The sequence below is a fragment of the Bos grunniens genome, chromosome 4 (assembly GCF_055505025.1).
Source record: "Bos grunniens cultivar Pamir isolate PY7600 chromosome 4, Bosgru_T2T1.0, whole genome shotgun sequence".
Classification (NCBI taxonomy): Eukaryota; Metazoa; Chordata; class Mammalia; order Artiodactyla; family Bovidae; genus Bos; species Bos grunniens.
This window is the reverse complement of record NC_141168.1, coordinates 96,152,127-96,173,136: the sequence shown is the minus strand read 5'-3', so window position 1 is coordinate 96,173,136 and position 21,010 is coordinate 96,152,127. Positions and strand designations below refer to the sequence as shown.

At 37.5% G+C, this 21,010-nt stretch overlaps 1 long non-coding RNA gene across 1 annotated transcript in view; it reads left to right on the top strand.

The window, feature by feature from the left end:
* Positions 1 to 21,010, top strand: part of LOC147374562 (uncharacterized) — a 138,396-nt gene that overhangs the window by 3,699 nt on the left and 113,687 nt on the right. The window contains exon 2 of the long non-coding RNA XR_015162909.1: positions 1,148 to 1,255. This is a non-coding gene — a long non-coding RNA (uncharacterized LOC147374562). The remainder of the gene's footprint in view (positions 1 to 1,147; positions 1,256 to 21,010) is intronic.

Sequence of the window (21,010 nt, the reverse complement as noted above, 5' to 3'; positions counted from 1 at the left end):
AAAACTCAACCACATGCACATACTCTTTAAAAACATGTAAAATATATCAGCTTTGTACAGTCTGCTCTTAATAATGGCAGTATGTTAAAGGAAATTTTAAAACTACTTAGCAGACATAAATGAAATATTTACAAAGAATTAAAAAATTGAGATTATGCTTGCCAGAAGTATTGTGGTATATACAGTTCTTCATATGCTATATTTTTAAGGCACAGCCAGTTTTTAGCATATTTGTGAGAGACATGTATAAACAAATTTGCTGTGTTATTTCCTTGCAAAGTATTGTTTTACAACTTCATATTGATTATGAATAGAATAGTGATTACAGTGACAATTTAGGGCTAGATTTACAGGCAACAATAAGATTTCAGTGAATGTGTTTTTAAAAGATGAAGACTGAGGCCTTGAAAGAGAAATAGAAGATGAGAAATTATCATTTCTGGATCTGGAGAGAGATGCTCAAGGAGCAAATCCCAGATTACTATGGGAATCAAGATAAAAGATATCAGACTAGGGAAACTTTCCTTCATTCATTTTCTCACCTTTCTTTCAGCTCACTTTCTTTTAATTCCTCTAGGAAAAGGAAATCAGTGGTAGAACTGAATATATGCCTCTACCCATGTATCAGTAGACATCTATATTATTCTTCTGTAATTTTTTTCCCTATGACTAAATCAACTGGAAACTTCCTTCACCACTCCAGATGATCTTGGGTTATGAAAAAGACATCTCTTAAGAGAATTTCAGAGGAGAAAAATTCTTGCTGTCAGAGAATTATAACCAGCACAAATGTCCATTGTCTCCTAAGTATGTAGTTGGTGTGCAGTCAGTTTAAACACTATATACATTAAAATCAATCAGTATCTGTGGATTGGTGAATGATTTATCCGGTATTTCTTGTGTATTTATGATATGCTAAAGAGTACAATGGTGAGTCAAACCAGCAAGTTTCTTTCATGAAACTCAAATATATAATACTATATAAAGAAAATAGTGGTATGGTATAAATCATGGTCTTTGGAGTCTCAGATATTTAGTCTTGTCCCAGCGTTGTCCCTTACTAGCTATATGACCTTGGACAGTTGATTTGACCTCTCTAAGTGGTCTTAATTATTTTGTCAGAGATTGTTTCCTCCTGTTATTCCAGAAGGTATAATGGGAAGAACACTGACCTAGAAGAATCTTGGCCTGTTGGCGTCCACTCCTGCCCCCTTTCTCCTACTCACTCTGGGCCTGGGAGAGAAGATTGGATAAGGTAAGCTACTTCTTAAGCTTCTTAAGGAAGCTTTCTTAAGCATCTTCCATTATTTTAGGATGCAAGAAATCTGTCTTCACACTAATTTCACATTCATGAGGTACAATTAGCTTTCCTGCTGCTGCTGCTAAGTCGCTTCAGTCGTGTCCGACTCTGTGCGACCCCATAGACGGCAGCCCACCAGGCTCCCCTGTCCCTGGGATTCTCCAGGCAAGAACACTGGAGTGGGTTGCCATTTCCCTCTCCAATGCATGAGAGTGAAAAATGAAAGTGAAGTCGCTCAGTCGTGTCTGACTCTTAGCGACCCCATGGACTGCAGCCTACCAGGCTCCTCCGTCCATGGGATTTTGCAGGCAAGAGTACTGGAGTGGGGTGCCATTAGCTTTCCTAGAGTTTCTCCATTCCTTTGTTTTTCAAGTTCTCTTGCAAGACTGTAGTTTTGAATCAAGGAACAAAGTATGTTGAAAGTTTTAAAGTTTCAAAATCATTTATTTACGAGAAAAGACCTTTGCCATTGGATTTCAAACAACGATAGGAGTGGTTTTAAGAAACGCAGTCTACACTATAACTTATTTCCCAAGGGCTCCAAAAGACAGACCTCTCCTTCTAAAACTTACATTTTTGGGAAAGGTGGAGCTGAACTCTCATCTGTAGAAAACATCTGTCAGAATACATGACTCATTGCCAGAAGCCCTCTTTTGGAATCTTTTCTTAATAACAACAATGTATAACAAAAAGACGCTTTGTATTTCAGTAATGCCTTTATTTAGACCTCCTTTCCAATCCATTTATAAACATGTCTAAGAAACAGGCTATGTCTAGACTACCAAACAAAAAAGGCACGAAAATCGAACAGGAAGAGTGTTGGAGCATTGCTGAACTGCTGTGTTCAGGAGTTTGAATATTCACAGTAGTTTATTCCATTTATAACTTTCATAAAAACGCTAAGAAAAAAATACAAATTTTACAGCAGCAGATTTCATTTAAATCCTTCTCTATAAATTTGGATGCATGTAAAACATCTTTGTTAATTATGATTGGGGCTGGTAATCTAAAGAAATGTAGGCTATGCCATGCTTACATACACAAAAAAGATAAACACAGATATAAGAGTGTCTTAAAGTAGTTTGCTGCTAAGTCACTTCAGTCGTGTCCGACTCTGTGTGACCCCATAGACAGCAGCCCACCAGGCTCCTCTGTCCATGGCATTTTCCAGGCAAGAGTACTGGAGTGGGTTGCCATTTACCCATTGTTAAATTGTAATATTTTCTAATTGTTGAATTGGGGGACCTCTTCATGTATTCGAGACACAAGTTTTTTCTCAGATACATGTCTTAGAAATAATTTATCCTAGTCCTTTGATTGCCTTTTTGTTTTTGAAAAGCAAAAACAAAAATTTAGTATTTGGAAAACTTTAGTATTTCCACGTAAATTTGGGAAACAAATTGTAGATTCCTAAAATAAAGTCTACTGAGATTTTGATTGGGATTGAATTGAATCTAAAGATAAATTTGTGGGAATTCCTTGGTGGTCCATTGGTTAGGACCTGGAGTTTTCACTGCAGTGGCCCAGGTTCAATCCTTGGTTGGGGAACTAAGATCCTACAAGCTTCACAGTGCCACCAAAAAAAAAAAGATACATTTGCAAAGAGTTTATGTCTTAGCAATATTGAGTCATCCAAGTTACAGATTCAAGATATTTCTCTGTTTAGTCTTCATTTTATCTCAGGTAAGTTTTGTAATTTTCCGTATAGGTCTTATATCTCTTCTATCAATTTTATACATAAATATTTCATATATTTGATGTTATTAAAAATGACATTTTCATAATTTTAATTTCCAGTTACTCACTGCTAACATAATAGAACTGTGATTAATTTTGTAAATTGATCTTGTACCCTTGCAATCTTATAAATTTATTCATTAGTTCTGATAGCTTTTTCGTTGATTTTATAGGGTTTTATATACAGATGATTGAGATGATTGCCTTTTATTTCTTTTTTCTATCTGAATGCATCATCAGCTAGAATCTCAAGTATAATGTTGGTAATAAAGAAAATTATAACCACCTTGCTTTGTTCCTAACTTTAAAGGAAAATATTTTCTCTTTCACCATTAAGTATGAGCTGGTAGTTTTTCATAGATGTCATTTATCAGATTGCAAAAATTTTATCATTATTTACATTTGAAATAAATGTAAATTTGAAATTTACATTTGAAATTCATCAGACTCCACAGAGCACACACATTTGAGGGTGGTGTTTAGAGGCAAAGGATAAGGTACAGAATGAAAAAGAAGATGCAGGCAGGCAGCATTATCTGAGCGAAATTCCACAAGGGAGTTCTGGTTCCTATGCATGTACCACACGTGTACCATGCTGTGTCTCCAGCTTGAATTGGCTGATGTGTGCAAGGATTGTTGGCTCCAGGGGAGTTCCCTGAGAAGCTTTCACTGGCCATTTAATCTGTCAAGCAAGCTTGTCAAAGTGGGTATGCTAGCGGCAGTCATCAGTAAAGAAAATGAGAAGATCATCAGAACAGTTTCCGACCTTAAACAGCACATCATATAGTCTGCTTCCTTTATCTGGTCCTAAAGTCACAAAGCAAGCACCCAGGCAGTCTGGTGAGATAAAGAGCTTTTCCAGTCCAATAATAAACCAGCTCATTGTCTTCTTATTATTGGAAGTTCACTTCTGTTCTTAGTTTGCTGAGAGTTTTTATCAGGAATTGATAGTGTATTTTGTCAAACACTTTTTTCAGCAGCTCTTCAGATGATCACATGGTTTTACCTTTTAAAGCTATTAATAGGGAGAATCACATTGGTTAATTTTCAAGTGAAATTACATAGGCACTCCTGAGATAAACCATATTGCTCATGATGTATTTTTCTTTTTTTACATATTGTTGGATTGAGTTGCTAAAATTTTTTAGAAATGTTTACATCTATGATCATAAAAGATATTCATCTCTAGCTTTCTTTTGTTATAATATTTTTATTTGGATTTGGGTCAGGATCATATGGTCATATAGAATTGGGAAATGTTCCTTCTTCAATTTTCTTGAAAATCTTTTGTAGAATTTATATTATATTCTCCTTAAATGTTTGGTAGAATTTTCCAGTGAAGCTGTTTGATCTGGAATTTTTGTTACAGGAAGATTTTTAACTAGTAATTTGATTCCATTTAGGGCTATTCAGATGACCTGTTTCTTTTTGAGTGAGCTTTATTGGTTTGAGTGTTTAAAGGAAGTTTTTCAGTTCTTCCAAATGGTCAAATTTATTGTTTTAGAATTTATTATATTCCCTCATTTTTTCAGTACGTTTAAAATTTGTAGTGACATCACCTTTCTTGTTTCAAATTTGGTAATTTGTACCTTCTCACTTATCAATCTGGTTAGAAGTTTTTATCAGTTTTATTGGTCTTCTCAAAGAAGCAATTTTCACTTTTATTTATTTTGCACTTTTCTATTTCCATTTATTTCTGTTTTTCACAGTTACTGTTTCATTTCTTCTGTTTTCATTGTGGTTAACTTTGTTAGATTTTGATAATTTCTGAATATAGAAGAAATGCTCGGTTATGTCTCACTCTTTGTGACCCCCTCCAACTAGCCCACCAGACTCCTCTGTCCATGGGATTTCTCAGGCAAGAATATTGCAGTGGGTTGCCATTTCTTCCTCCTCCAGGGGATCTTCCCAATCCAGGAAGTGAACCCACATCTCTTCCATCTCCTGCAATGATGGCATTTTTACCACTAAGCTGCCTGGGAAACCCATAGAAGAACAAACTACTGATTTGATAATTTTCTTTTATAATATAGATATGTAGTGCTGTGATTTCATCTTTTAGTGCAGTTTCAGCTGCATCTCAGACTTTTTGATAGGTTGTGTTTTCACTTTTCTTCAGTTCAGAATACTTTTTTTTCATATATTCTTTAACTTATGGATTATTTAAAATTTGGTCTTAGAGTTTACAAATATTTTGGAACTTCCCTAGTATTTTACTGTTACTAATTTAATTCGATTTTGGTATGAGAGCATACTTCATATAATTTGAGACCTTCTATATTGAGACTTCTTTTATGGATCTGAATAAAAACTTTCTTGGAAAATATTCTGGGTGTACTTGAAGTAAATGTGTGATCTGTTGTTGTTGAATGGAGAATTTCATAAATATCAATTAGTTCATGTTGACTGGTAATTTTGTTCATGGTGTTTATATCCTTGAGGAAATTCTTAAGGATGCTGAAGCTGAAACTCCACATTCAAAAAACTAAGATCATGGCATCCAGTCCCATCACTTCATGGCAAATAGATGGGAAACAGTGACAGACTGTATTTGGCGGGGGGGCTCCAAAATCACTGCAGATGGTGACTGCAGCCATGAAATTAAAAGACACTTGCTCCTTGGAAGAAAAGCCATGACCAACCTAGACAGCATATTAAAAAGCAGAGATATTACTTTGCTGACAAAAGTTCACATAGTCAAAGCTATGGTTTTTCCAGTAGTCATGTATGGATGTGAGAGTTGGACTATAAAGAAAGCTGAGTGCCAAAGAATTGATGCTTTTCAACTGTGGTGTTGGAGAAGACTCTTGAGAGTCCCTTGGACTGCAAGGAGATCCAACCAGTCCGTCCTAAACGAAATCAGTCCTGAATATTTGTTGGAAGGACTGATGTTGAAGCTGAAACTCCAATACTTTGGCCACCTGATGCAAAGAACTGACTCATTGATTGGAAAAGACCCTGATGTTGGGAAAGATTGAAGGCAAGAGGAAAGGGGGATGACAGAGGATGAGATGGTTGGATGACATCACTGACTTGATGGACATGATTTTGAGCAAGCTCCAGGAGTTGGTGATGGACAGGGAATCCTAGTGAGAGAAACTAGATTAGTGATTTCCTAGAGCTTGGGAATGGTGCAGAGTGTTTAGAGGAAAGAATTACAAAGAGGCCAGTGGGAAAACACTTGGAGTTGATGTATCAGTTTAACATCTTGATGGTGATGATGGATCCATAGATAGATAAATATTAAACACTAATTGTGAGCCAACTATATTAGTGAGAAAAATCAACACAAGGTATTTCATACTAAATTCAAAGTAGAAAGTGGAGGAAATCTTAATTGTAAGAGTTCCAAGAATTCATCATCTTTGAGACTGGGACAGTTACTGGTGGTATTTTAGAAAGTGTGACTTAAACTGTGTCTTGAAGTTAATGGTTATGTTCATGAAGAGAGTTATGGTTAAAGTGGACCCTGATTTTGGATAGTGATAAACATTAGTAATTTCCTGTAACTTTACACAGAAGGAATGTCTCCATATGGTACAAGCAGAAAACAATTGTATTCTATTTCCCCTTTGCCTGTTCGAACTTTTCCGTGGGGCTCATTTCCTGTTTTCGGTTACATGTAGGGTAGCCCTCATGTCTTGTCTAGTCTTATTTCAGTAATTAAAATGTCTAGACTCCTGTAACTGGCAAAACCTATGTCACTGAGAATCAATGATCTCCTCTCTCCACTTCCCCTTGTACCTGTTCAGGTGTGGGTTCTTTAGTAAAAAAAGAAATAAGCCTTCAGTTTCTGCATTTTTCCAAGTCATTGCTTCTTTCTTTCCAGCCTCTCCCCCCACAACCTGCCAGCTTGCCAACCCACATTTCTGCCCTCTCCAGCGATGCTGGAAGAAGAGAGTTCAGAACAGATCAGATCAGTCACTCAGTTGTGTCCAACTCTTCGCGACCCCATGAATCGCAGCACGCCAGGCCTCCCTGTCCATCACCAACTCCCGGAGTTCACCCAGACTCACGTCCATCGAGTCAGTGATGCCATCCAGCCATCTCATCCTCTGTCGTCCCCTTCTCCTCCTGCCCCCAAAGGCAATACCTAGTACTGTCAAGATCTCGTTTTAACAAGCATTTAACTGTTTACCTTATGGAGTGTTCTCCTGCATTTCTGGTTACTCAGGTAGTGTATCTTTTTGTTTGTCTCTTGCCCTCAGCTCAGGATTCTTCTCTCAGCCTTCTGAAGATACACTCATTTGGTTGGGTAGTATCAAACCTGCAGATGGTCCCTTTTAAATCCATTACTGGCCACCAGCTCTTTCTCGTTTGGCACAACTCTAGGTATAGGACACAGCCCATTTTATTGCAGGGATGTGTGTGATAGCTACCTCACTTCCTTCCACCTCTGTCTCTCCATCCTCCTATATTTCTCAGGCACTTGAGTGCTCTTCCTTCACTCCAGAGCACATATATCAAGGTCTCCAAATGGTTAGATTAATCCCCCTCTTACTGAATTCAGTTAAGAATAGAATACCATCCTTACTTTTCTGACACTTTGAGTGGAAGGCAGGAAAAAAAAAATGCCATAGGAGTTTGACAACTATATCCAAGGAAAAAAGGTTATTTTCTCTTAGCTTCTTCTTTTTTAAAAAATTTTTACTTATTTATTTTTTGGCTAAGGTAAGTGGCATGCGGAATCTTAGGTCTCTGAGCAGGGATCAAACTCATGCCCCCTGCAGTGGAGCGCGACCACCAGGGAAGTCCCTTTCTTGGCTTCTTAAACCTTGAAATGTTTGAGAGTATTTAACTAGGGCTTGTAAAACAGTTTTCATTTTTGTTTTCTTTGCCAGTCTGATGTAGGCAGTATTTCACCTCAGTGTGGAATGTGGAAGCACTTGCTCGTTATTGTTTTCTTCTTGGAATTTGAAATCTCAGCCAGAACTGAAACAGAAAGGTTTCCATTTTGACATTCTATTAGAAGACTATATACTGCCAAGGGTAGGTTGTAATTGAATTCTACTGTCAGAGTCTGTGGTTCTTAGAATATAGGATTGCAAAAGGCATCATTTATAAGCATCTTGAAAGAGGTGTGACTAGAGTTAGGTTATTTAGTTTTTTGTTGGTTTGCATTTATTTTGGACTATGTCAAGATGGTATTAGGATTTGAATAACAAAGCAAAGTTTTGTATAACATTAAAAATGACAAAATATCAGAAAACAATCTTATTAATATAGTCATTTCCCATGGAAGCTATCAGAATAAATACTATTTTGAAAAATAGATATTTCTTATAATATCATAGATTTATTTAGCTTGACATTAAAATTATAATTTACTTCTTGCAACTAATAAGTATGATTGATTCTTTTGGGTATGGGATAATATGACTAAATGCCCAAATAGTTTTTATTATATCATGAATTTATCAGTCAAAGCTTCAGGTTGAAAAATTTATAACAAGTTAAAATAATAAAGTCTTGTGTACCCCAGTGTTCATAACAGCACTATTGGCAATAGCCAAGGTATAGAAACAACCCAAGTGCCCATGAACAGACATTTGGCTTAATACGATATAATATATGTACATATAATGGAATATTATACAGCCATATAAAAGAATGAAATATTGCCATTTGTGGCAACATAGACATAGAGAATACTAGGTGAAATAAGTCATGAAAAAACAAATATGATTATCACTTACATATCAAATATAAAAATAATATAAATAAATTGATATACAAAACAGAAACAAACATGTAGAAAGCAAACTTATGGCTACCGAAGAGAAAGGGATGAGGCTAGGGATAAATTAGTAGTACATGCTTAACAGATATAAACTGCTACGCATAAAAGAGATAAGCAGCGAGGATTTGCTGTGTAGCACAGGGAGCTATATTCATAATTTTTTAATAACTGATAATGGAAAATAATCTGAAAAATATGTATGTGTGTGTATATATATGTGTATAACTGAATCACTGCTGTACACCTAAAACTAATACAATTGTATAAATCAACTATACTTCATGTTTAAAAGGTTGTTGTATCTAAAAAGGAAAAAAATGATAAAATCTTTAAAACTATTTCATAAAATGGAGATATTAATGTGTAAATTTGTTAGGAGATGTGTCAAAGACAAAAATCCAGACAAGTAAGGTAAGTGATTTTATCTAGGCCTAATAGAGAGAGCACCTCAGATCTGAATATTAAAGTTACTGAGCAGAGTGGTTTTCCTCTAAATGTGTTTAGGTGGGAATACACAGTTTATAGGCTTCTCAACAGTTGCATAACACAAAAGAGAAAATACTTTTGGGGGAAGGTATGGGAACACAAATGTCTGAGAATGGTTTATTCTTGAACAGGATGTACTTGGGAAGATCTACTTAATGTTCTTATAGAAGATAGAGGAAAAGATTGCCTGAATCCTTTCTGAAAAGACTGATTTGAACTTGTTACTGGATATGAATCACATCACTGAACCTGTATGTGGGAGCAAAGTCGATGTGTGTGTCAGGCAGTATGGCCTTTTATAGGCAGGATGGCTGATGAGCCAAGAGAAACAATTTCTTTATCTGTATTGTTCGCAAATCATCTGGTAGATTTGCTACCCAATTCTGAAGTCCAGTGAAATATTATAACTGAGTTTCAAAAAAGCAACTTATGTCTACTATAACAAAGTTATGTAATACATATTCTAGCAGATCAGTGATGTTAATCATATCTAATTTAGTCATATGTATTTATGGTAAATGTAATGAAACATTTATTCCATAGTCACCACTAAATAAGGTCAGTTTTAAAACTCTTGAGAAAATAATATATAATATTCTCTGATTAAACACATATTACACAAAGCATGAACAGATCCCACCAAAGTATTTCCCTGTGACACTCCGAGGTGCATGTGATTTTTATAAATACTTTCTTGCATTATATTGAGTTCAAAATCAGTGACATATGTTTAACATTACCTGTTGAAGAAATTCCAAGTTTACTTTCAATAGTTAAAGTAAGCAGATGCTTAGAAACTTCTTATAAACTGTCACTACCTAACTGTCACCTGTCAGTGTTAACATTTTAAAACTAACAGGAATTCACTCACTGGCTGGAGCAATCCCATGAAAACCGTGCCCAGAAAAAGTCTGGGGAAATGAACATAAAAATATCATGCAGATGAAAGAAGATAAAAGGAGATGGACTACTAAAATTTAGAGAGATCTCAACTGACCCTTTTCCTGCTTTGTTTGCTGCCTGTGTAGGATGGCTAGGAGCCATCCTGGGTTCTGAGGAGGGAGAGGGGGTTTCTGCCTGCGATGGTAATCTAGAGAGGTCTCTTTTTCTGAACTGGCCAATACATGTGGCACAGTAAATGTGTATGTTGCCAGTATGCCCAGAGTTGTCGGGATGTAAGAGCCATCAATGTATCTAGATTCTGGAGTATCGTATCAGTCAGCTTTGGCTGCCAGTTTATACAGGATGGTGCAAATGTTCCAGCAGGTGGTTGGTAAGGTGGATTGGCTATCACTTCTGTGGTAGCTCAGCTTGTAAAGAATCCGCCCTCAATGCAGGCGATCCCAGTTTGATTCCTGGGTCAGGAAGATCCCCTGGAGAAGGGATAGGCTACTCATGCCAGAATTCTTGAGCTTCCCTGGTGGCTCAGCTGGTAAAGAATCTGCCTGTAATGTCGGAGACCTGGGTTCTATCCCTGGGTTGGGAAGATCCTCTGAAGAAGGGAACGACTACTCACTCCAGTATTCTTGCTTGGAGAATTCCATGGACAGAGGAGCCTGGCAGGCTACAGTCCATGGAGTCACAAAGAGTCAGACACAACTGAGCAACTTTCACTTTTCAGTTTTGTTGGGGTTGGAGTGATTCTGCCTTTGTAGCTGGGATATTGCTATAGGCAGATTGCTGCTGGAGTGGACTTTTCTAACAGCAGTTTTGGAATTCAACCTTTTCTTGCTCCAACAATTTTCTTCTGGCTAGATATATTGAACCATCTGTCACCCTCCCATCTAGGCAAGAAGTAAGATAACGGATCTCTGGAAGATAACTGAAGTCTTACATAATTCAGACAGTGGGAATCTCTTCTTCCCCAAACTCTCTTCCCATCTTAAACCTGGAGGAATGTGGATGTTATATCCCTAATGGTTGCTCTCTGCCAACCTGTAGAGTCTGAGTGAATCAAAGTGTTGGCTTTACCAGTTACTGGCTAAGCAACTCTTCACCCTTGTGTGCCTTAGTTAACTCACGTAAAGCAAGCAGAGCGATCAAATTTGACGATAAAGATTCTGGAAATGGAATTCCCAGCTCTACTTTCTGGCTTAATCATCATTGGCAAATTATGTAACCCTTCTGTACCTCAGTTTTTTCATCTGGAAAATGGGGATCATAGTAGTAGCTACCTCATGGAGTTGATATGAAAGTTAAATGAGTATAAGTACTTAGAAGCTGGCACATAATAGACATCATGGTGTTTTCCATGATGATGGAAGGTTGGAGAGTTTTTGATATAATAATTAGATGTCAGTGCATTTGTTGGCCAGTGTGATCATGTAAATCTTGCATACAGGTGAAACTTCAGAAAACATAAGTAGATAGAGAAATAGTTAAGTAATGTAACATATATTATAGATAATAGTATTTAAGTGACATTTCAGTATTTCCAATGGGCTGTTTTTTTTTTTTTCTAACTACTCTATGTTCAAAAAATGTATAAATAAATGTATCATTTTAAAAAGTACAAACTTGAAAAAAGAGAGAGGGAGAATTATATAGGGAGAATTAAGAATGAATTTTATAAAGTTAAAACTTATCACAGTAACATTTTAGATTTGAACAGGACTAATGGAGTGGTGAAGTGAGAAGTTTGGTAAATGTTCTCCACAAAAACAACAAATATCAGCAAAACCAAGTATTTCAGAACTCTCAAGATTAACCAAAGGCTTCCAACAATCTGAAGAGGAATGATTCAAGAAAAACTACCAAACTTCAGTAAAAACACTGGAGTCTTTGATGTTTAAGTTGGCCTACTCCCATCTCCCTGTCCACAGAAATGCAATTTAAAACCGCAATAAGATGTCACTTCGTATCGCCTAGAATGCCTGTAATAAATGAGACGGACAGTAACAAATGTTGATGGGAATGTGAAGAAACATGCTGGTGGGAATGAAATTTGTACAGCCACTTTGGACAGTGGTTTGTCAATTTTTCAAAAAGTTAAAGTATCTACACAAGAGAATTGAGCACATTTGTCCCCACAGGGACATTGTTGTTCAGTTGCCCAGTCATGTCCAACTGTTTGTGACCCCATGGACTGCAGCACACCAGGCCTCCCTGTCCCGCACCATCTCCTGAAGTTTGCCCAAGTTCATGTCCATTGCACTGGTGATGCCATCCAGCCATCTCATCCTCTGAGGCCCTCTTCTCCCTCTGCCCTCAATCTTTCCCAGCATCAGGGACTTTTTTTCAGTGAGTCAGCTATTTGCATCAGATGACTAAAATACTGGAGATTCAGCTTCAGCATCAGTATTACAGTCCTTCCAATGAGTATTCTGGGTTGATATCCCTTAAGATTGACTGGTTTGATCTCCTTGCTGTCCAGGGGACTCTCAGGAGTCTTTTCCAGCACTGCAGTTTGAAGACATCAATAATTCGGTTCTCTGCCTTCTTTAAGGTCCTGCTCTCACAGCCGTACATGACCACTGGGAAAACCATACGGACCTTTGTCTTGACTAAAGACCTTTGTCAGCAGAAGGATGTCTCTGTTTTTTAACACACTGTCTAGGTTTACGATAGCTTTCCTGCCAAGAAACAACCATCTGATTTCATGGCTACAGTCACCATCCACAGCGATCTTAGAGCCAAAGAAGAGGAAATCTGTCACTACTCCCTTTCCCCTTCTGTTTGCCATGAGGTAACAGAGCCAGATGCCATTATCTTACTTTTTTTTTCTTTTAATATTTAGTTTTAAGCCAGCTCTTTCACTCTCCTCCTTCACACTCATAAAGAGGCTCTTTAATTTCTCTTTGCTTTCTGCCACTAGAGTGGTGTCATCTGTGTATCTGAGCTTGTTGATGTTTCTCCCGCCTATCTTGATTCTAGCTTGTAACTCATCCAGCCCAGCATTTCTCATGATACGCTCAGCATATAGGTTAACCAAACAGGATGATAGCAAACAGCCCTGTCATAGTCCTTTTTCAATTTGGAACCAATCAGTTTCCATGCAGAGTTCTAACTGTTGCTTCTTGATCCTCATACAAGTTTCTCAGGAGACAGGTAAGTTGATCGGGTATTCCCATGTCTTTAAGAGCTTTCCACACTTTGTTATGATCCACACAGTCAAAGGATTTTAGCATAATCAGTGAAACAGAGGTAGATGTTTTTCTGGAATTCCCTTGCTTTCTCTATGATCCAATGAATGTTGGCAATTTGATCTCTGGTTCCTCTTTCTTTTCTAAACCCAGCTTGGATATCTGGAAGTTCTTAGTTTGCATAATGCTGAAGCCTAGCATACAAGATTTTAAGTATGACCTTACTAGCATGGGAGATGAGTGAAATTGTCTGATGGTTACCACATTCTTTAATACTACCCTTCCTGGGATCTGGGATGGGGATTGGCCTTTTCTAGTCTATGGCCACTGCTACATCTTTCAGCTTTGCTGACATATTGAATGCAACACCTTGATGGCATCATCCTTTAGGGTTTTGAATAGCTCTACTGGAGTTCCATTGCATCCACTAGCTTTATTAACAGCAGTGCTTCAAAAGTCCCACTTGACTTCACTCTCCAGAATGTCTGGCTCTGGGTGACTGACCACACCATCGTAGTAATCCAATTCATTAAGATCTTTTTTTGAGGAGGGAATGGCAAACCACCCCAGTATACTTGCTGTGAGAACTTCCTGAACTGTATAAAAGAACATAGGAACATGCTCACTGTTAAATTACTCATCATGTCCCCAAACTGGAAATCTGGTGTCACTCTTGAGGAAGAAGTTGAATTGGCAACAGGAGGGAGGCTGGGTTAGTGCTTCTATCTGACTTGGGTGTATGATTCAGAGCTGTGGAATCTAACTATGATGCCAGAGCCTGAATCTCTCTTGGGGGCCTTTACTTTTCATAGATATAGTTTTACTCCCTGTGATCTATGGTTTGGCCAGCTTCTCCTTGTTTGAATAGAAGGAGCTGAGAGTCGTTAAAGGGATGGGGTGAAACAGCAGCTGTGTATTGAGTGGTTACCCACCACCCAGTGCTTTGCATTCCCTCAGTTGTTCTTCACAACAGCTGTGCCTAGGACCCCTTTGCTCCCATCTCCCTCTTGCCATAACTTCTGCTCATTTAGATTTGAGCAGAAGGAGGCTCAAATGCCTCCTTCCTTAGGGAATCATCTCTACTTACCCTCTACCACCACATTCAGTTACTCTTTACTGAAATAACTTTATTATATTTATTTCTTCTATGATACTTGCCTCATTTATTCCTTCAGAATAAATTCACGTTAATTATCTCATGTATTTGCTTGGTTATTATCTATCTGTCTAATGTGACATATCCATTCAATGAAATACTATTCAGCAGTAAAAAGAATTGACATTTGCTACAACATGAAGAACTTTAAAATATTATGCTAAATGACAGAAGCCAAGCACGAGAGAGGATATATTGTCTACTTCTATTTGTGTGAAATATCCAGAAAATACCAATTTTTAGAGAAATAAATTAATGGTTGCCTAAAGCTGAGAACAGGAATTAGCCATAAGTAGATAAGAACAATCTCACTGGAGGAATAAAAATGTTCTCAAAATGATCCATGGTGATGATTCCACCAGTCGGTAATATTAATAATCTTTAAAATTTATACTTCAAATGGGTGAATTGTATGATATGTAAAATATAGCTCAGTAAAATTTTTACAAGAATATTTTAGGCCAGCTTTTCCTCTCAGCAATCAGGGCATACTTTGCTGGGTATATACTCTGGGACCAATGGCCTGGAAGTCTGATTGGACAAAGAGCCAGAGTTTCAATTGCTAATAATTTGCAGTGCCTGGTACTGAAAGCAGGGATAGAGAGGAGAGTGTATGAAACAGTTTCTTGGAAAACCTTTGGATGAAAAATCCATATAAAGAAAAAAATGGAATAAAAAATTCTTTAAAAAAGAAATTATTTTTTTAATTTTTATTTTGGATTTTTATTTTATACTGGGACACAGTTGATTAACAATGTTGTGTTAGTTGCAGGTATATAGCAAAGTGATTCAGTTATCCATATACATATATCCTTTTTCAAATTCTCTTTCCATTTAGGTTATTACAAAGTATTGAGCAGAGTTCTTTGTGTTATCAGTAGGTCCTTGTTGGTTATCTATTTTAAATATAGCAGTGTGTGCATGTCAGTCCCAAACTCCCAATCAATCCCTTCCCCCATAGAAAGGGGGTTTTGGACGTGAAGTTAAATTGCTGGACAAGAGAGAGTATGTGAAAGAAGATTTGAGGCCAAATTTAAGAATCAGAACTCAGACACAGTTTTTAATGATAAAGAGATAGCTAAGTGGCCTTGGAGCTGTGTGTAAAACCAAGCTCATAGTCCCTCTCTTCCTAGATTTTCTCTAAGGAAATAAACATGGATGGGTAACCAAGGAAAAAAAACAAAGTAGAACTTCATTGTTATAAATAAGCATCTTTTATCATTGAAGCTGAACTTTAGGAAAATCCAAGTTACAATTGCAATATTTGTTTATTGAATACTACTGACTCCCATACCAATAGTATCGGGAAGGCAGAAGTTCCCTAGTCCTTCTCCTAGAGAAATTACTGAGGTCCTATTATGTGGCCCCATTGTATCTGTTCAGGCATTTGTTCAATAAGGATTTATTAAGCATTTATTGTGTGCTGGGCGCTATGCTAGTTGCTGGGGATACAATGGTGAACAAAACAGATACAATCTCCTTGCCCTCATGGAGCTCACATTCTAGTTGAGGAAGACAGGCAAAAAATAAGTAGACACATAGAATGAGATAACTGCATGTATTTCACCTTTCTCCCTTAACAGGTGGTAGGATGATGGCTCATAACTATTTAAAAATAACAATTATCAAGCCAGTATTACGCTTCAGGTAATCTAAGCTCTTGGGATATACCAGTAAACAAAACAGACCTCAAATGTTGCCTTCGTTGAGCTTGAATTCTGAAAGGGAAAGAAAAGCAATAGCACAGAAGTAAATACATCAGGTATGTCGTATACTAATGGTATTGGAAGACGTAAACGTAGAAGGGCATGTGCACTGCTGTGGGAAATGCGCTGCAATCATAGTTAGGGTGGTCAGGGATACTTCAGAGAGAAAGTGGGGCCGCTTTAGGTGTTGCTGACCAGGGTTCTTGGCCTCCTTAATCAGTAAAAATTGATAAGAGGCCAGATAAGAAATTCAGGCAAGGCTTTACTGGGACTCTTGCTTCAGCAGGAGGGAATGCAAACAAGATTCCCTTGTTCACTCCCAGGTGGTGGGTGTGGGGTGGGGTGAGCTAGTTCCTTATATGGGATGAGTGTAGAGGTGAGTGCAGAAGGAAATGGCAACCCACTCCAATATCCTTGCCTAGAGAATCCTGCGGAAGGAGGAGCCTGGTGGGCTGCCGTCTACGGGTCGCACAGAGTCAGACACAACTGAAGTGACTTAGCATGCGTGCATGCATGTAGGGGTGAGTTCAGGGGTTGCACTAGACGGGCAGCTTAGTTGGTCTTCCCACCTTCTTGGTGATTCTGTGTGCTTGGTGCAGTACCCTGCTTTTGCTGCTAACACCCTGCTTCTGCTGGGTTTTGGGTCTTTTTGTATCTTATTTTTTGTAATTAATCTCAACCGCACATCCATGCAGTTATTTTTAGTTCGCCATTACTTTCTTTGTGTTTTGCTGATGTAGAAGACCTTTTTCCAGGGGCAGGCACTTCAGCAAATGGTCCCAGGTCCCAGCCTGTCTCATAGGAAGGGACACAACCTTAGGTGAGTCATATTTCTATATCTGAGGCAGTCACCACAGTGGCTAACAGCTTAACACTACCCACCAACAGCAGTCTCAGCTACGTTGCCTAGTCCTTTCCTGAAGAGAGATCCAGGCCCATCATATAGTCCAGTGAGTGGACTGGACTATATATAAATATATAGTATTTTCAAACTATGGAATTACAGAATGAATCATTCATCAATTGTTATATATAGGTGTATGTATAGGTGTTTAAGTCCCAATATGGTCAAACCAGATGAGGACGTGATACCATTTTTCTTTTAAATCTATAGATGTATACGTCTATCTACTAAAGAAAAGATCTTAAGCCATTAGGGCTATACTACCTAACATAGGTTTTAAAAAGTGAAACAGTTATCAAAATAAACATAAGTAGAATACTTTAGTGCTAACTTTTTAGGTACAAAATATGTGTGTAAGAATTCAGAAAGTATAATAATAATAATATGGTGGAAAAAATCAAGAAGTGGATAGGTTTTCACCTGGGCATTTGCCATCTTTTTAATTCTTAGACTTAGTAAAAAATAATACTGTTGTTTTGTCTTCTTTTTTTCTCAAGTCCTTTATGATTTAAGCAAAAAGATGACAAAGTCATATGTATAAAGTTCTGTTTATTTCAAGTCTTCAACAGATTCTAGTTCTTTTACATTTAATCACAACCTGATACAAGGTAATTTAATCTAAATTGATAGTTATTTCATAAAGACTTTTCATGAGTGCATATTTTCAGAAATAGTAATAGCTATATTTATTTGAGTAATTTCTGTGTGTCAAGCATTATGTGGAACACTTTAACTATCTTAATTAATCCTATGGCATCCCTACCAAGAATATTCCAGTCTTAATTATCTTCATTAATATATGAGGAATCTGAGAGTTAGAGCCTCTAAATAATCTATCTAAGATTATCAGGTACTAAGCACATTGAAGATCCAGCCCCATCCTTGGGAATAGTTGCAAAAGTCATGAGAGCTTTATTGCAAATAATCCTGTCTGATGGCAACAGGTGAAACATTCCTGATATGAAATTGAGTATCAGAGATAGTAGTTATATATCAATGATATGAGTAGCACTCCTCAGTCTGGTCTCAAGCCCCAACGTCAGCTGCTGCTGCTGCTAAGTCACTTCAGTCGTGTTCGACTCTGTGCGACCCCATAGACGGCAGCCCACCAGGCTCCCCCATCCCTGGGATTCTCCAGGCAAGAACACGAGTGGGTTGCCATTTCCTTCTCCAATGCATGAAAGTGAAAAGTGAAAGTGAAGTCACTCAGTCGTGTCCGACCCTCAGCGACCCCATGGACTGCAGCCTTCTAGGCTCCTCCGTCCATGGGATTTTCCAGGCAAGAGTACTAGAGTGGGTTGCCATTGCCTTCTCCACCAACTTCAGCTCTTCACCTCAAATCTTGAATGGAACAGTCAATCACCATGTGACCATTCACTTTTTAAAAAAATTTTAATTGAAGAATAATTGCTTTATAGAATTTTTTGGTTTTATGTCATACATCAACAAAAATAAGCCATATGTACACCCATGTCCCCTCCTTCCTGGACCTCCCTCCCATTTTTGTGATGAGAAGTTAAAAAGCCAGGAGCTAAAAACCTGAGTAATGACATGAGAGGTGATAGTTATTTGGTAAAAACTAACAAAGATAATTCAGTTGCATAAAATTTCTTAGAAGAAGTATATGAGATGTGCTATGGAATAGGCTGATTCTCTGAAGATACATAGAAAAATCAGTCCAGCACCGGAGGAATGGAATGCAATGTTTAACACAAGCCAATTGCTGAAAATTGTCTTTGCAGAGAAATTCTGTAGTATGCAATTGCTTTAGCTGAAGCACATGGAGTTAATCATGCCATAATCGAGGGTTTTTTTCACTCTCCTTGAAATAATTAGCCACAAGACTGTAAGTGCATTTTTCATGTCAAATGGACAGTGGCTTCAAATAAATTGGAAAGCGGATGTGTAAGAGAGTGAGAAAAGAAGACTGACTTGAGGCATGAAAGACAAAATATCAACATCTCTTGTATAACCACTGAACATGTGTCAGCAAGTGTGAGGTCACTATTCACTGGAAATAGTAAAACTAAAATAGGGAGTTTATTAAGTAAGAGAAGCAGTAAAGTAGAGCTTATCTTGCCTATCAACCAGTAACTTGCAGAATATTGAGGACAGCACAGGGATTTACTTAACTCCGAATTCAAACAATATGAGTGAAGGTATGATAAAACTTCTAGAAAACCTAATGCTAAATATGATGTCTGCAGAAGAAGAACAAAAACCCAATTGCTTCCTTGATCAGATCAAAGTTGATGAGCTGTGTTCTGGTCAGCACAATAGTTGAGATAATGATGGCAGAGGAGGGTATGTTACAAGAACATTTATGTTCTAGAAAGCATAGATCTCTTATTCAAGACAATTAACCAGTAATACTAGGTTAGGTAGTTCTATTTTAGTTCAGAATATCAGTTGTATGACTTCTGCCTGTGGTCATCTGTATCTGAATTTTCAGTAAGGAGTAGTCATTGTATTTTTTGAATCTCAGTTGAGTTTCTGTCAGATTCTAGTTTCATGAATAAAAAAGAGGCACACTTCTGATTTGGTCATGCTAAGACTATTTACTGCCAAAACCTGTACAGTGTATCACCAACCACAAATAATAATAATATCAATTATAATAATTGCAGTGTTCTTGTAAGACAACTTTATATATCAACTCCTGTAACTGTCATAATACACTTTGAAATAGATCCTATTATATTCATTTTACTAATAAGTAAGCAGAGATGCCAGGGGGTTGGATGACTTTACTGCCTCACACAGCTAGTAAGTAGCAGATATCGAAACCCAGTTGTCTCTTCTTTAGGGTCTGTCTCTTAACCACGATATACTGTCCTATAAACTGTGACAGCAGTACTGAAACCACTTGGCTATCATACGTGCCACACTCTCCTTCTTGGATCTAACTAGAGGTTTCTCATTCACTACTGCTGACCATGGAGAATCTCTTTTTGCTTCTAGCATGCCATAACTTGCATGTAGCCTCTGGTGGAACCAAGTTGCTTTTCTTCTATATTATAGAACAAGGTCTTGGGAGGCCTAAATATAAGGTGAATGGAAATTTACCCAACTCAAAAGAACAGCATCCCATATATCATAAATAAGAATGCTCAGAGGGACTGTATCTAAGCTCTGCTTATATAAACTTGGACTAATGATTGAAAAATGTTTTTAAAAAACTCAAAAAAATGTTCTGAGCAGTTTTAAAATGAGTAATTGATGTTTGTGGTGTCCAGGGACAAATTAGTCATTCAGAAATTTAAGAAAGGAAGAAAAGCCCCATGGGTGTTTCTCCAAATCATATTTTTCTTCTTCTTTTCTTTCCTGTTGTCTCTGTTTATTGTAATGATCTGTCTGATTTTTGGATAGTTCCATTCTCTATGTAGCTAAGATCACTTAAGAAGCATGTGCATGTTATTGCATTTCCTGGGTATAGAAGCAGTCCTGAGGTTAGTCAGTGATACTATAAGAAGTTGGAAAGCAGAGAAGGTAGTCCTGCTAACCTAGGACTTCTCTCTCCTTATAGTCTAATAATACTCTGGATACATCCTCCTACATCTTAATTTTGTTTTTACAAGCTTAGCCATCCCATTATCCATGGCAGCAATATGTCATTCCTTGATTGTCTCTCTTTCTAGCCTAACACCTATTAGACTTCTATCTTTAGAATTAAATTATTTTAACCAAAATATTTAAGCTTCTGCCAATTCCAAATATTGATCTGCCCTAGAGAAATTGTCTTTTTAAACTCATCTGGGCTCATTCTCACTTTGACCTCTATCCAGAATCTCCTAATACTACTGTCATTTCAGCCACTATTTGTGTCCCGTTCTCATGGAGACTATTTTTCTGACCCATAACTTCATTGACATCTCTCACCCCTTGCTCTGTCCTTAGGC